Consider the following 13,746-nt stretch of genomic DNA (forward strand, 5'->3'; position numbering starts at 1 on the left):
GTGTACAGGAGTGGACTGAGCTGGGAGGGATGAGGGCCCAAGGCCATCTTGCCTTCTTCTCTGACCTGGCTGTGACCCAGCTCTTGCCCCATACCACCTGGCCTGCCTAGAGAGCCAAGGGAAGGTGACAGACACCACAGTAGGCGTCTGAGACAGTTCAAATGCTGTCCCTCTGGCTTTTCCATTCTGAACGGGAGCCTAGAAACTGAACAGCATCCATAACAAACACCAGCAGGTTGTCCGCAGCCTGGCCTCATCCAGGCATTTCAGAATATGAGCCCTTGCTTCGGGGAAGTTTCTGCAGCTCCCCAGCGAACACGTCGTTTGTATGGTTCATGGAGATTCGTGAAGTATTGGTTATTATCCCCAGCCAAATCAACTCAAGGAAGCCTTCTGCTGAGTCCATCACGGCACGGAAGGTACAAGCAGCTGGGATGGATTCTTCCACGGTGACAGGAATGTGCGGGCAAAGCTTGTTCACATCTTGGCGAATCGGGATGTGGGGCTGGGAAACTACTCTCAAGACTTAAAGGTAGTCTAACGATTTCATGAATCCCCAAACAATGCCACGAGCCCTAGACACCAAGAATAAACATCTGAGCCCGAGGGATTCTTCACACCCAGGCCAAGACAAATGGGATTTTCCCAATACCTGGGAGCTGGTCAAGGCTACAAAGGAGGGAAAGAAACTGACCTTTGACGAGGCAAATGCAAGCATATTTCCAGCAAGCAATGCATTGATAGTAAGAATGGCCTGGGGCTGGTGAGATGGCTCACTTGGTAGCGTGCTTGCCACAAATATGAGCTCAGGCCCCCTAGTAGAACACCTGTCATCCCAGTACAGGGGCAGCAGAGACAGCGCAATCCTTGAGGCTTGGTCATATGTCAGTCTAGCAGAGCTTCATGGTCAGTAGAGACCCTGCCTTAAAAAAGCGGGATAGGGGGTGGGGGCATCAAATGAGGAAGACACCCAACTTGACCTTTGACTCGTGGCCTCCTTAAGAGTAGCCTGGCTTGCTTAGTTTAGTTTTCACAGTTCAGCACAGTTGAAAGGGAACAAGAATCTAGACCGTCTTCCAGGGAGGACCCATTCTTTTCCCTCCATATCATCGGAAATACGTCAGGGCAGGGGCAGAGACTAAGATTGTGGCTGCGCTGTGTGGAGTCCCACATGGTGAAGGCTGGAAAGCTGAGCCTGCGAAGAAGCTCAGTTCTTTTTTTCCCTGAGACAGGGTTTCTCTGTGTAGCCCTGGCTGTCCTGGAACTCACTTTGTAGACCAGGCTGGCCTCTAACTCAGAAATTCGCCTGCCTCTACCTCCCGAGTGCTGGGAATAAAGGCATTCGCCACCACTGCCCGGCCCGAAGCTCAGTTCTTGTTGCAGAGCACAGCACAGGCTCAGGGAACAGCACTAGGCAAGCAGGTGAGACGCAGCCCAAACACCCAAGCATAGCTCATGACCGATGCCCTTGTACCAAGTGCTTGAGGGTAACTCGAGGAGTGCCAAGCTGCTATATATACCAATAACAACCTTGATAATAACCACAATAGGCAGCCTGTAATAGGACACAGGTGCTGGCATTATAACAGCTCTTTATTTCTATTGCTTTTTAGAATCCCCACTGAACCCCCACTACCACAAAACAATCTTATTATTATTAACCAATGGTCACCATTTGATAAGCATAAACTGTGCAACACGCTCATTGGTTGTTATCTCAATGAACACAAACAGCAATCCTATCAGGTTGAGTACCATTATTCACATTTTAGATTGTGAGAAAGGTTACAAAATATGTCTAAGATCACCCATCTGTCAGAAACCAAAGCTAGATCCGCCTTATTCTAGGACTTCTGACCTTTCTTCTGCTCCTCGTAGCCTCTGAGGACTCAGAAGTCTACCAAGGTCATTTCTTGCTATCAAAAGGGAACCAGAACGTAAGATCGCGAGTCCAGACAGCTCTCCCACACGTGCCTTTCACCCACAAAGGGATCTGTGTCACAACAAACCTTACATCACCTGGGGCTAATCCAGCCAGAAACAAAACTTTAAAATGGGGCTGTGCCCCATACTGTCCTAGTTTATTCGTCCCCACAGGGAGTATCCTTGTCTTCCCCACAGTTTGTGGCCACTTCCTTCTTCAAGTCAGGCTCAGCGAGTGCCTGGCAGCAATCTGCACTCACTTTCTGTCTCACTGAAGCCGCCTTCCAGCCCCATGATGGAACCAGGAGACCACCAACCCCCTGCAAGTGACAAACCAATGAACCCCTGCCCTTCAACCCATCGAGGGCTTAGTTAATTTCACTTAAAACTCTAATTGAAGGCTGAAAACTCAGCGCAGTTGGCACATGGCTTGTCTAGTAGGTGTGAAGATCTGGCTTTGAGCCCCAGAATTTAGTAAACAAAGCATTCACGAGGCTGAGGCCCGGGGAGTGTTTATCAGTCTTTTGCTTTATAACCAGTAGAGCTCACAGAGGCCAGACTGGGCAACATAGACTCTCAAAAACTGAATAAAAGAAGGGAGAGAGGAGCCGGTGTGGTGGCGCATGCCTTTAATCCCAGCACTCGGGAGGCAGAGGCAGGCGGATTTCTGAGTTCGAGGCCAGCTAGGTCTACAAAGTGAGTTCCAGGACAGCCAAGGCTAGACAGAAACCCTGTCTCAAGGGAGAGAGGGAAGAAACAAGGGAAGAGAAGGGAGAAAGGGAAGGAGGAAGGGCCCACAACTCTGTTTAAAAACATTTCTTAAGGACATGAACTCTCTTGGGGGCTGGAGAGATGGCTCAGCAGGTAAGAGCATTGACTGCTCTTCTGAAGGTCCTGAGTTCCCAGCAACCGCATGGTGGCTCACAACCATCTGTAATGGGGATCCGATGCTCTCTTCCGGTGTGTCTGAAGACAGTGACAGTGTACCAACATACATGAAATAAATTAATAAATCTTAAAAAAAAAAAAAAAGACATAAGCTCTCTATGTAGACCAGGCTGGCCCGGAACTCAGAGAACTCATAGAAATCTCCGCCTGCCTCTGCCTCCCGAGGGCTGGGATTAAGGCTCGCACCGCCACACCCGGCTACAAATGTGTCTTATAGAAAGCAAGGACACATGATAAAGTATTCTCCATGAACTAACACTGAAGTGAAGGATTATTTAAATGTGTAAGAACATGGAGACCTGGAACAATAGGAGTTTAAAATGGCGTGTTACCTCACAGCTAAAAAAAAAAAAAAAAAAATCCATCCTGATAATTATACAAATGTAATTAAAATACTATAAAACATATACAAACGAGTTTCGTACAACTTCTGGATAGAGAAAGATCGCAAAAGCATAAAAGTTCCAGGGTAACCATGAATCTCTATACTTCCTTCATGTAGGAGAGTCAGTAGCCATCCGGAGACGCTGCTGGCCTTTTTTATTATTATTATTTCTCATTTGTATTTAACTCTGCTCATTCCTTCTGATATGTAAAGGAACTTTTGTTATGTATTTGAATCGACAAGAGTCCTTCAGAGTTCCCTTTCACTGTCATGTCTTCTGTACTTTAACATTAAAATATTCACCTGCATTTCTGTATTTTTTTCATATTTGAATTTTTATAATTGTTCATTTGTTTTTTGGTTTTCTTTTCCTTTTCCTTTATTTTTTTGGGGAGGTTTCGAGACAGGGTTTCTCTGTGTAGCCCTGGCTGTCCTGGAACTCACTCTGTAGACCAGGCTGGCTTCGAACTCAGAAATCCGCCTGCCTCTGCCTCCCGCGTGGGATTAAAGGCGTGCGCCACCACACCCGGCTTTTTTTTTTTTTTTTTCTTAATAAAGAGTAAGAGGATTTGGCTTTACAGTCAGCTGGTAATAGGTGATTGAAGCTGAACTCGGGGAATCACAAATCTGCAGTCAGGTATGGATACGCAGTGAGTTCAAAGCCAGCCTCAGTTACTTAGCAAGACATGACACTCGTTAAGGTGTGCCCTCAATCAACAGTTTGTACAGCAAGTACTCTTACCGCTGAGCCGGCTCCACAGCACCAACAGCTCGTCCACGGTGTTAACCAGCACGTTTAGAATACAGAAACAGCAGGAGTGCTTCAATGTGGCTGTTAAACAGCAGCCACTGAGAATTTCAGTTCATGGCATGGTTTCATACAACTTTTCAGTATCAAATTGGACACTGGATTTTCGCATGAGTTTGAGTATAGGAACAGACTTTTTGCCTCTGCGTTCCTAGAATGAATTGCACCTGATAATGGCATTGAAGTATATGGCTAGGTTGTATATATATATATTGTCTTATACTCTTCCTTGATGTGTTAAAGGAAGATACAGAACTGTTGTGCTGTCTCTTTCCTCACAGGACAGTTGGTGCTGTGTGACTCCTTCTGGGGAAATGCTGATGTTGTAATGTATCTAGTCCCCTTTATCTCTAGTCTACCTTTCCAGGGTTTCAGTTGCAACAAAAGAAGTTGAGTCCCATACAGTAAAATGTTTCGAGAAAGGCCATCACTCACATAACTGTTATTGCATACGGTATACTCTTATATACACATTGAGTGGGAAGCACGAAAACAAAACTCACAAAGTACTTCATAATAATAACACTAGTGAGCTAAACGATGGAAACACTGGCTGGTCTTCTTTTGGTATATAATGTTATTTTTTATAACAAAACATTTCAAATGCAGGCCATTAAAAGAGACTTCTGGAGACGGTAGTGACCACTGGGAAGGGGAAATGAGATACAAGTTTCCTGTTCTTTGTCCTCTCATAAATCTCGCCGGTTATCAGCATTTCCCCCTCTCTGTCTATACTCCACCCTTGCCGCTAAAAATAAAAATGTGCATGTTTACATAAAATATAATTACCCCCTTCACTGCCTCAAACTCAAGGCTTCTTGGATTGTAAGCCAAGGCAAACAGGATCCAAACTGTTCTCAGGCTACATCGAAAAGGAAATCCCGTGTGTGATGGGGAGGCATGCTGAAGACCGGTGGGTCTGGTTCTGAGCACTGGGGTGTAGAACCTCACGTCAGAGCAAGACAGGGAATCCCGGGCAAGTGTCGAAATCTCTTCGAAACTACAAGATCCTTTTTGTTTGTTTGTTTGTTTTTGGAGACAGGGTCTTGCTTTATAACTCAGGCTAGACTTGAACTCTTTCTCCATCCTCGGCCTCCTGTGTATTAGAATCACAGACGTGTTGCCCTAAGGGACTGAGGAAGTGTCACTTCTGTAGGAAGACACCACTTGGGACTGAGTGGGACTCAACAGTCTGTAGCCACGGGGGGATGCAGCTGTGATGTTCCGGTTGCAGAGGCACACAGAGGCTATCAGAGCAGGAAGATTCAGTCCTCGGCTGACCTTTGGCTGACCTTTGCTGCCTCTCCTTGACTCTACAACACTATGAACTGTGAAATCACCACATCCCCGCCCCGTCCCCACCCAGGCCCCGGTCCTGGTCCTGCTTAGCTCACGTACGTCAGAGAAGAGAGGGTCTGTTAACCACCATGGCCAGCAGAAAAACTATCTGTGGGAGACAATTTTCATTTTTGTGAAAATATTGCTGGTGATAATTAACTCAATCCTGCATGCACAATACAACCACATGACTATATCAAAACTCTTTGTAAAGTACATACGACATCTTCTATAAAGATGGGTTCTATAGATTGACTACATGTGGCAGTCTCTGTAAAGATAGTGTCTATAGATTGACAAGCTCACAATAAGGGTCTGGGGGACAATCCAGTATTGTCTTGGACACCCAATGCAGAAGACCACTAAAACCCGAGGAATTACTCTGCTCTTAGCTTTCTGGACGGTTAACAAGTCATGTAGTTTCTTCCTTTGAAGGAGAAATGCTGTGTGCTTAACATTCCTGGTTTCTCTATGGTTCTCTGCGAGCACAGGATCCCTGTGCCTCCTACAATATCCTTCCAGGAACAGGGCGCTAATGATTGCAATCCTAGCACTTGGGAGACAGAGGCAGGAGAATTACTGTGATTTCAAGGCCAGCGTAGACTACATAGTGAGTTCCAAACCAATCTGAGCTACAGAGTGAAACCCTGTACCCCTAAAGCAGAAACTTTAAATTATTATGTTCCTTTTTAAAGATTACACACAATAAGAGTCAAGATCAGGGCTGGTGAGATGGCTCAGCGAGTAAGATCACCCGATTGCTCTTCCGAAGGTCCTGAGTTCAAATCCCAGCAACCACATGGTGGCTCACAACCATCTGTAACGAGATCTGACTCCCTCTTCTGGAATGTCTGAAGACAGCTACAGTGTACTTACATATAATAAATAAATAAATATTAAAAAAAAAAAAAGAGTCAAGATCAGTTCTTTTTATTTTGTTCCCAATTGTTGTTTTATTATTTTATGTGTATAGGTGTTTTCCGCTCAGCCCTGTCTGGACACCACATGCATGTCTGATGTTCACTGAGGTCAGAAGGCATCAGCTCTCCTGGAACTGGAGTTACAGATAGTTGTGAGCCATCATGTGGGTGCTGGGAATCAAACCAGGTATTCTGGGAAAGCAGCCAGCGCTCTCAACTGCTGAGGCGTCTCTCCAGCCCAAGACTACAAAGTTAAAGCAAGTTTATGTTGATAGTAAATTTGGAATTAAAAAAAAAAAAAAAGGTACTGGAATTTCCCATATGTCCCTTGTCTTCACCCATGTGTGGCCTCCCATATCAGCATCCTCATCAGACTGATATATTTGTTACTGATAAACTCATGCTCACACAGCACTGTCATGCGCTGTACTTCATGCACATTAGACTTTGTTCATAGTGTTCTGTATTCTACCCATCTGGACAAATGTATAATGGCACATGGCACCATCACAGTCTCACACTGAGTCCTCTACCCTCTTAGTTCACTCACCCACATGCTACTTGTTATCTGGAAACACCCTCACGGTCACACCCAGAAGAAGGTTGTATCATCTTTCTATGGGTCTCTTAATCCAGTCCCACCCAACCTTCATGGTCTGGATCCAATCACCCTGGCTAGGAGTGGCACGGGAATGAAGAAAGGACAGACACACAGACACTCATACAGTAAAGCTGGGACCAGGTGGAGTTCAGCTACCACTGCAAGCTGCAACCACAATGTGTTAATTAGGTACAGCACATGGGGGGCAAAGGTTAACTAGTCTCTTCAGGGGGTATCTGTGGCCAGCAGTCTCAGGCTGTAAACATCCAGAAGAAAGCCATAGTTCCTAATCTTTGCATACCTTGATCAATCATCCATAAACACCCATTCCTAAGAAAAACTTTGCCATGTCTCTTGAGCATGCGCCATATGAGGAATGGCTTTGCCAGTTGTCCTGTGGGCCAAGGCCACGCCCATGTCACTCACTCAGGTCCTCCTCTGCTCCCTTTATCAGCCAAAGGTGACAAGAAGACTATATCCATCACTGCCCAGAAGAGGCTAAGGTCCAAAAGGTGCTGGAGTGGGGGAGCTTGCTTAGTCCTAGCTGGAGCCTGTTAACACACAACACTACTTGCCTATTAATGTTTCCAGTAGCTGTAGAGAGGTTTCAGGGAGACTTCAAACTTTTTCCTAGGAAACTTTTCTCTTAGAAACGTCAGTGGTATCGAGGAGAATTCTTCCACACTTGAACTGGGTGATGTTAAGGAAATATGCTGAAATGGGCTGGGGGATCGGGGGGGGGGGGGGGGTCTTTTCTTCTTCACAGTCCTGGAGATAGGAATCCAGGGCCTCAAACATGCTAGGCTAGTACTATTTCGATGATCTCTGTCCCCAGCACTCGGGGTTTTGTAGCTTGTTTGGCTCTTGTTATATAGTCCACGGTGGCCTCAGACTCCGGGATCTACCTGCTTACACCTCTCAAGTGTTGGGATTACACATGGGCACCATCGCTCTAGGCTCTGAGAACTTCACACCGAGGGGTGTCCCTCTCCTAGGATGAAAGAAAAACAGATAAGATGAGACTCAGTTGCTTCCTCGGGGTTCAGAGATATATTTAAGACCACTCCCCAGAGACTAATTAAACCAAAAGGAAAGAGCGATGCTTCTGGGACACACCGAGCCCATCCACTGCGGGGATGTGGGCACTCGCTGGGACCAGGGGATTCTGGAGCAAGGGCATGGCAGGGTGGCTGCACCCTCCCTTCTCCCCAGGGAGTGATGGTTTACTTCCTGTCTGGTGGCAGAAGGCTGCCGGTCACAAGGACGCCCCGAGTCCGTCTGGGGTTACCGCTTCCTCCTCCCACAACAGAGGCAGTCCGCCAAGAGGATGTATCTGGAAACGTCTCCACCCACAATTTTCAAATAAGTCTGAGTGGTGCCTCTGGACTGGCTGGCGGATGCTGGAGTGATACAGTAGCACGCAGTTAGGTGAAACACGTTGGAGTGAAAGAGAAGAACGCACTAGTTATTTGTTGGGTTTTTTTTTTCTTTTTGTTTTGTTTTGTTTTGTTTTTTGTTTTTTGTTTTTTTTTTGACGCACTAGTTATAACTGCAGCCCCAAACTTAAAACAAGTGCCCCCTCCCTGGCCGCTCAGCCTCTGAGGGAAGTTGGCTCAAGTCACACACCCCAGCAAGTGAGAGGCCCAAGTGGGCAGCACCCGGTATCTCTTCTTCCCATGATTCAACTGTCCCTTTGTCTCTACGCAGGGACTAAGGATTAAGTGGGACTTTAGAGGGGTCCGCTGAGTAGTATAGTAGGAAGAAACAGAAAACCGGGATTCTAGCTCTTCTCCATCTTCTGTCGTTTTGTGGGACTGCCATTTGCGGCGACTCCTGTAGCCCCTGCAAGCCCCAGACTTAGAATGTAGCTGAGCATAACCTTGTACTCCTGGTGGTCCGGCTTCTACCTTCAAAGTACCGGGGTCACAGCAGGCACCGCCATGATGTGTACTCCAACTCCCAAATGCTGGGATTATCAGCATGTCCCATCACAGCTGGCTTCCCCGGGCAAATTCTGTGAATCAACAAGCAAACATCTTCATCAGACTTTCCCCTTTAGTATTCAGGGAATAGCAAGAACCAGCCTAACACTTCATAGGGCTAAATAAAGGGGCACCAGGGCATTGCAGAAGATATAGGCCGAGCTCGTGAGAAAAGAACAAAGCAGAGGCAAGTGTGGTGGCTCACACTGCTAACCCCCATACTCAGGAGGCTGAGACAAGAGCATCTACTAGAGGGAGACCAACACAGCAACAGTCTGTCTCAAAACAAAACAGAAAACAAAAAGCAACTTTTGCTTTTCAAGTAAAAAAAAAAAAAAACTCCTGAATAGGGTCCCCACTCGCTCTCCTAATGACCCAAGCACCAAATTAAGAACTGAAAGAGATGCACTTGACCCTCTGAGCTGGGACAGTTGCTCACACACCCAGATGCCCCAGCCCATCGTGACATTGCCCAGCTATTAGATACAGGCCCACGGCTAGGCATCTGGCAGTAGTGCACATGGTCTTTAGCTACACTCGGATAACTGAAATATATCGAAGAATCAACTATATTAAAAGAAGTTTCTGTTGGTCAGTTTGGAAACCTGACCACTATCCAAAATAGTGTTCCCATCAGAAACCATGTGCCAGGTTCCAAGCGATCAACTTACTTAGCAAGTTAGGGACTTGTACAGCCCCAGGATTCCACCGGCTGAATTGAACTATTCAGCCATAGCCATGAGAACCAGGGCCCGCTACATTCCCAGGGCCCAGGAGTGGGGGTTCTTGTTGAAAGAGCAGGATAAAAAAGAGCCAATAAAGGCTGAGGATGGTATGTATCGATAAGTATCAGCCTAATAGGTTTTGTTTGTTTGTTTGTTTGTTGAGACAGGGCCTTACCACATAGCAAGGGCCTTGACCTGGTTTTGACACTGAGATTACTGCAGTTCTGCTCCTCGTTCCTGAGTGCTGTGTTTCTTCTTATTTAATGCATTATTCGTAACAGGAAAAAATAAGTAATTTTAATTATATATAAACATATATAAACACATGTACATTTGCTATAATTAGCTAAAACGTCAATTTTACATTGCATAAGGCCAGCTTCGTAAACAGAGGAGCCTCATGGCAGCACATCAGGCTCGTTCTCGAAAGAGGAGAGAGAACAGTGCCTGAAGCTAACGTAGCTCCTTACACTCCACGATCTCCTTTCTTTTTAAAATCAGGGTCTCATGTAACCCAGGCTGGCCTCGAACTCATAACTTAACAAGAAGAATGGAATCAGGCTTTAGCTCCTGACCCTATTGCCTTCAGCTCCCAAGTGTTCCCGGGCATGTGCAGCCATAATTGATTTAGCACAAGTCAAAACACCGGCATCCTGTCCTCAGCTCACTGTCAAGGAGGTGAGAACCAGGACAGGGGTGCTACAGTTGCCCCAAGTCCCTTCCCTCTGTGGTGCTGTTCTTAATGCAAGCACTTGCAGGCCCGTGGCAGAACAGGAACAAGAAAGGACTGGCAGAATTTAAGGGTTGGTTTTGGTTTTGGTTTGGTTTGGTTTTTAGTTTAACTTTTGGGGCCTGGAGCGATGACTCCATGGTTAAGAGTACTTGTCGCTCTCACAGAGGACCCAGTTCAATTTCCAGCATTCACTCAGTGGCTTACACCTTCTATAACTCCAGCCCACAGGATCTCATGGTCTCTGGCATCCTAGGGTACTGGGCATAGATATGATATGGACTTACAAACACCCCCACACATAAAACAATAAAATAAAAATTCTTTAAGAGAGAACAGGACAGCTGGGCAATGGTGGCGCACGCCTTTAATCCCAGCACTTGGGAGGCAGAAACAGGAGGATTTCTGAGTTTGAGGCCAGCCTGGTCTACAGAGTGAGTTCCAGGACAGCCAGGGCTACACTGAGAAACCCTGTCTCGAAAAACCAAAACAACAACAACAACAAAAAATGAATGAAGTCTTCTGAGATGACAGCAGAGCGTGAAATCAGGAGCTGGACCAGGCTCTCAGCAAGCACAGAGCATCCCTCAGCAATGCTGCCAGTTATTTCCCCTCACCCTCTGCCCACCACAAAGCCAATCACCCCATAGTAAGCAGCTCAGAATAATACTAAAGACCTGAAGTGAGCGTGAGCTACAGTGTCTGCCACTGTTCATTCATTCAGTGCCTCCTAGGCATGGGCTGCGTAGAAAAAAACAAAAGGCGGGGCTTCATGACCTTAATTAATTAGCATGTTAGATCTCCAAGTGTCAAGGTGTCAAAAATAAACCAGAGAAGGAATAAAAATTGGAGTGGCACAGAGGGTTCAGCTGTAGACATTAACATAGTAACATTTTTATGGCCAGAAAATATCAAAGGACAATGGGAGGAATGGAAGGTGCTAGTAGCTGGATAATAGAGATGCGGAGCTGCTGTGTCTTCCAGCCAGACTGCTCTGTTTACATGATGTGAAACAAGTCTCATTAAAAGGTGGCTTCAAGCCCGGCGGTGGTGGCGCAGGCCTTTAATCCCAGCACTTGGGAGGCAGAGGCAGGTGGATTTCTGAGTTCGAGGCCAGCCTGGTCTACAGAGTGAGTTCCAGGATAGCCAGGGCTATACAGAGAAACCCTGTCTCGGGAAAAAAAAAAAGGCGGCTTCGCCTTCCCGCATAATAGTGCATGCCTTTAATCCCAGCACTCAGGACACAGAGGCAGGGGAAGATCTGTAAGTTCAAAGCCAGCCTGATCTACGTTGTGAGTTCCAGGACAGCCAGAGTTACACACTGAGACCCTACCGAGAGACAGACAGTGATGGAGAGATAGACGATAAAATGTCCTTTCACATTCTTAGTTCTTGTGGCCCTTAGAAAGTCCGGTGGCACACATAAAGCTCAGCTTTTCAGCCAAACCTTTCACATTTTCAAGTACAAATAAGTCAGTTGACCACACACCTTAACCTATGTCAGAAGAGGTGTGGGTCGGAGCGGGGCGGCTTCCCATTATCCTGTGACGGGATGTCCACGTCGCCTCAGGGAGAGTGGTTGACAGAGTTATCTTCCACCAGTTCTGTTTCGTTCTGCCTAGCTCAACCCAGATTAACACCAGCCGGGGAGGGTCCTGCTCTGGCTTGAACCAGGCTAGAGTCATTTAGAAGACGTAACTTTAATTAAGAAAACGCTCTCACTAGATCGGCCTATGGGCAAGCCTGTGGCGCATTTTCTTGGTTGGTTATTGATGTGAGGGTCCAGCTCTGTGGATGGTGCCACCCCTGGGCTGGTGGTCCTGGATACTATAAGAAAACAGACTGAGCAAGCCATGAGGATGGGGTTAATAAGAAACACCCTCCATGACCTTTGCACCAGCGCCTGCCTGCAGTTCCTGCCCCGACTTCCTGGGAAGGTGGACTACAAGCTGGAAGAAGAAATGAACGCTTTCCTCTCAAGTTGATTTTGGTCACGGTTCTGTCGCAGCCGTAGAACCCCTAATTAAGATTAGATACCAAGTCTGTGTACTTCTCAAAATCATTATTCTCTCTTTGCCTATCTCTGTCTCTCTCTCCGACTCTCTCTGTCTCTATCTGTCTCTCTGTCTCTGTCTCTGTCTCTGTCTCTCTCTTTCTCCCCCACATCTTGCTAAACACAGACTGACCTGCAAACTTTATATATAGTCCAGGCTGCCTCTTGAATCCTCCGTCCTCCTGCCTCAGCCTCCTAAGTGCTGGGCTTACAGGACCCTGTACACAAGCACACCCAACTTATAACACACTTCTTGATAAATATAATAACGTACAATAGATTTGAAGATGGAAAGTTCTAGAAAAAAGTAAGATTTTTTTTTTCCACCTGACCCTTGCTTCCGCATCTTCCTCCCCTGCTAAGTGACTTGGTAGACAAAAACTAAAGAAGGTTTCTGGGACTTTGTTCTTGAGTCATTTTTTTTTACACAAGTTCAAATTCCATTTGTTAATTTTTAATATGTTTAGCTGCCAGAGGATAAGAAAGTACAGTACCCCCGTGAAACTAAAACTTTGGTGACCTTGCAAAGGCCACATAGGCTAAGTATCTAGCCTAGGCCACGGCTGCACGTTCCTGCTTTCTATTAAATTTCCAAGGACCTAAATTTGAAAGTGTAGTCTCTACCTATACTTTATCCCTGGCCCTCTATGTACCAGGAGACAGAGGATGGGTGCTGGTCTGGTTGAGGCTACTGGTTCACTCGGGCAGAATGAAGAGAGCGGCTGAGGTCCCTGGTTTACTCATTCCTAGCTTCGCTCAGACCTGGGGCTGAATGGATGCTGGCCTGATTAATTGCTGGTGGATTCTGTCCACGTCCCCTTCCATGGTGAGGGCCGGCCTCACTGAAGCTGGCTTTGTCTTGAACCTCATTGTCCGGTCCCGGATGCTTTCCTTCATTTCAAGGCTCTTAAAGACTTCATGAAGTAGAAGAGACAAGAAAAGGGGCAGTCTGACGGGACACACTGGTTGTACTATTCCTACCAGTCCACCCGGTTCCAATGAGCTCCTGCATCTTGAATGAGGACTGAAGTTGGCTGCGTCCCTCTGACTGCCACATCCTCACATTCGGGCTTATCCATGCAAATGCAGGTTCTTCAGCTTGCTCCAATGTCTCTGGCTGGCACAAGGATTTGATGCACAGGGCTCTGCCATTAGCTCCATGTTGCTGGGGACGTTAAGAACAAAACAAAAGCCGGGCGTGGTGGCACACGCCTCGCCTTTAATCCCAGCACTTGGGAGGCAGAGGCAGAGGTGGATTTCTGAGTTCGAGGCCAGCCTGGACTACAAAGTGAGTTCCAGGACAGCCAGGGCTATACAGAGAAACCCTGTCTCG

The sequence above is a fragment of the Mus pahari genome, chromosome 22 (assembly GCF_900095145.1).
Source record: "Mus pahari chromosome 22, PAHARI_EIJ_v1.1, whole genome shotgun sequence".
NCBI classification, from domain to species: Eukaryota; Metazoa; Chordata; class Mammalia; order Rodentia; family Muridae; genus Mus; species Mus pahari.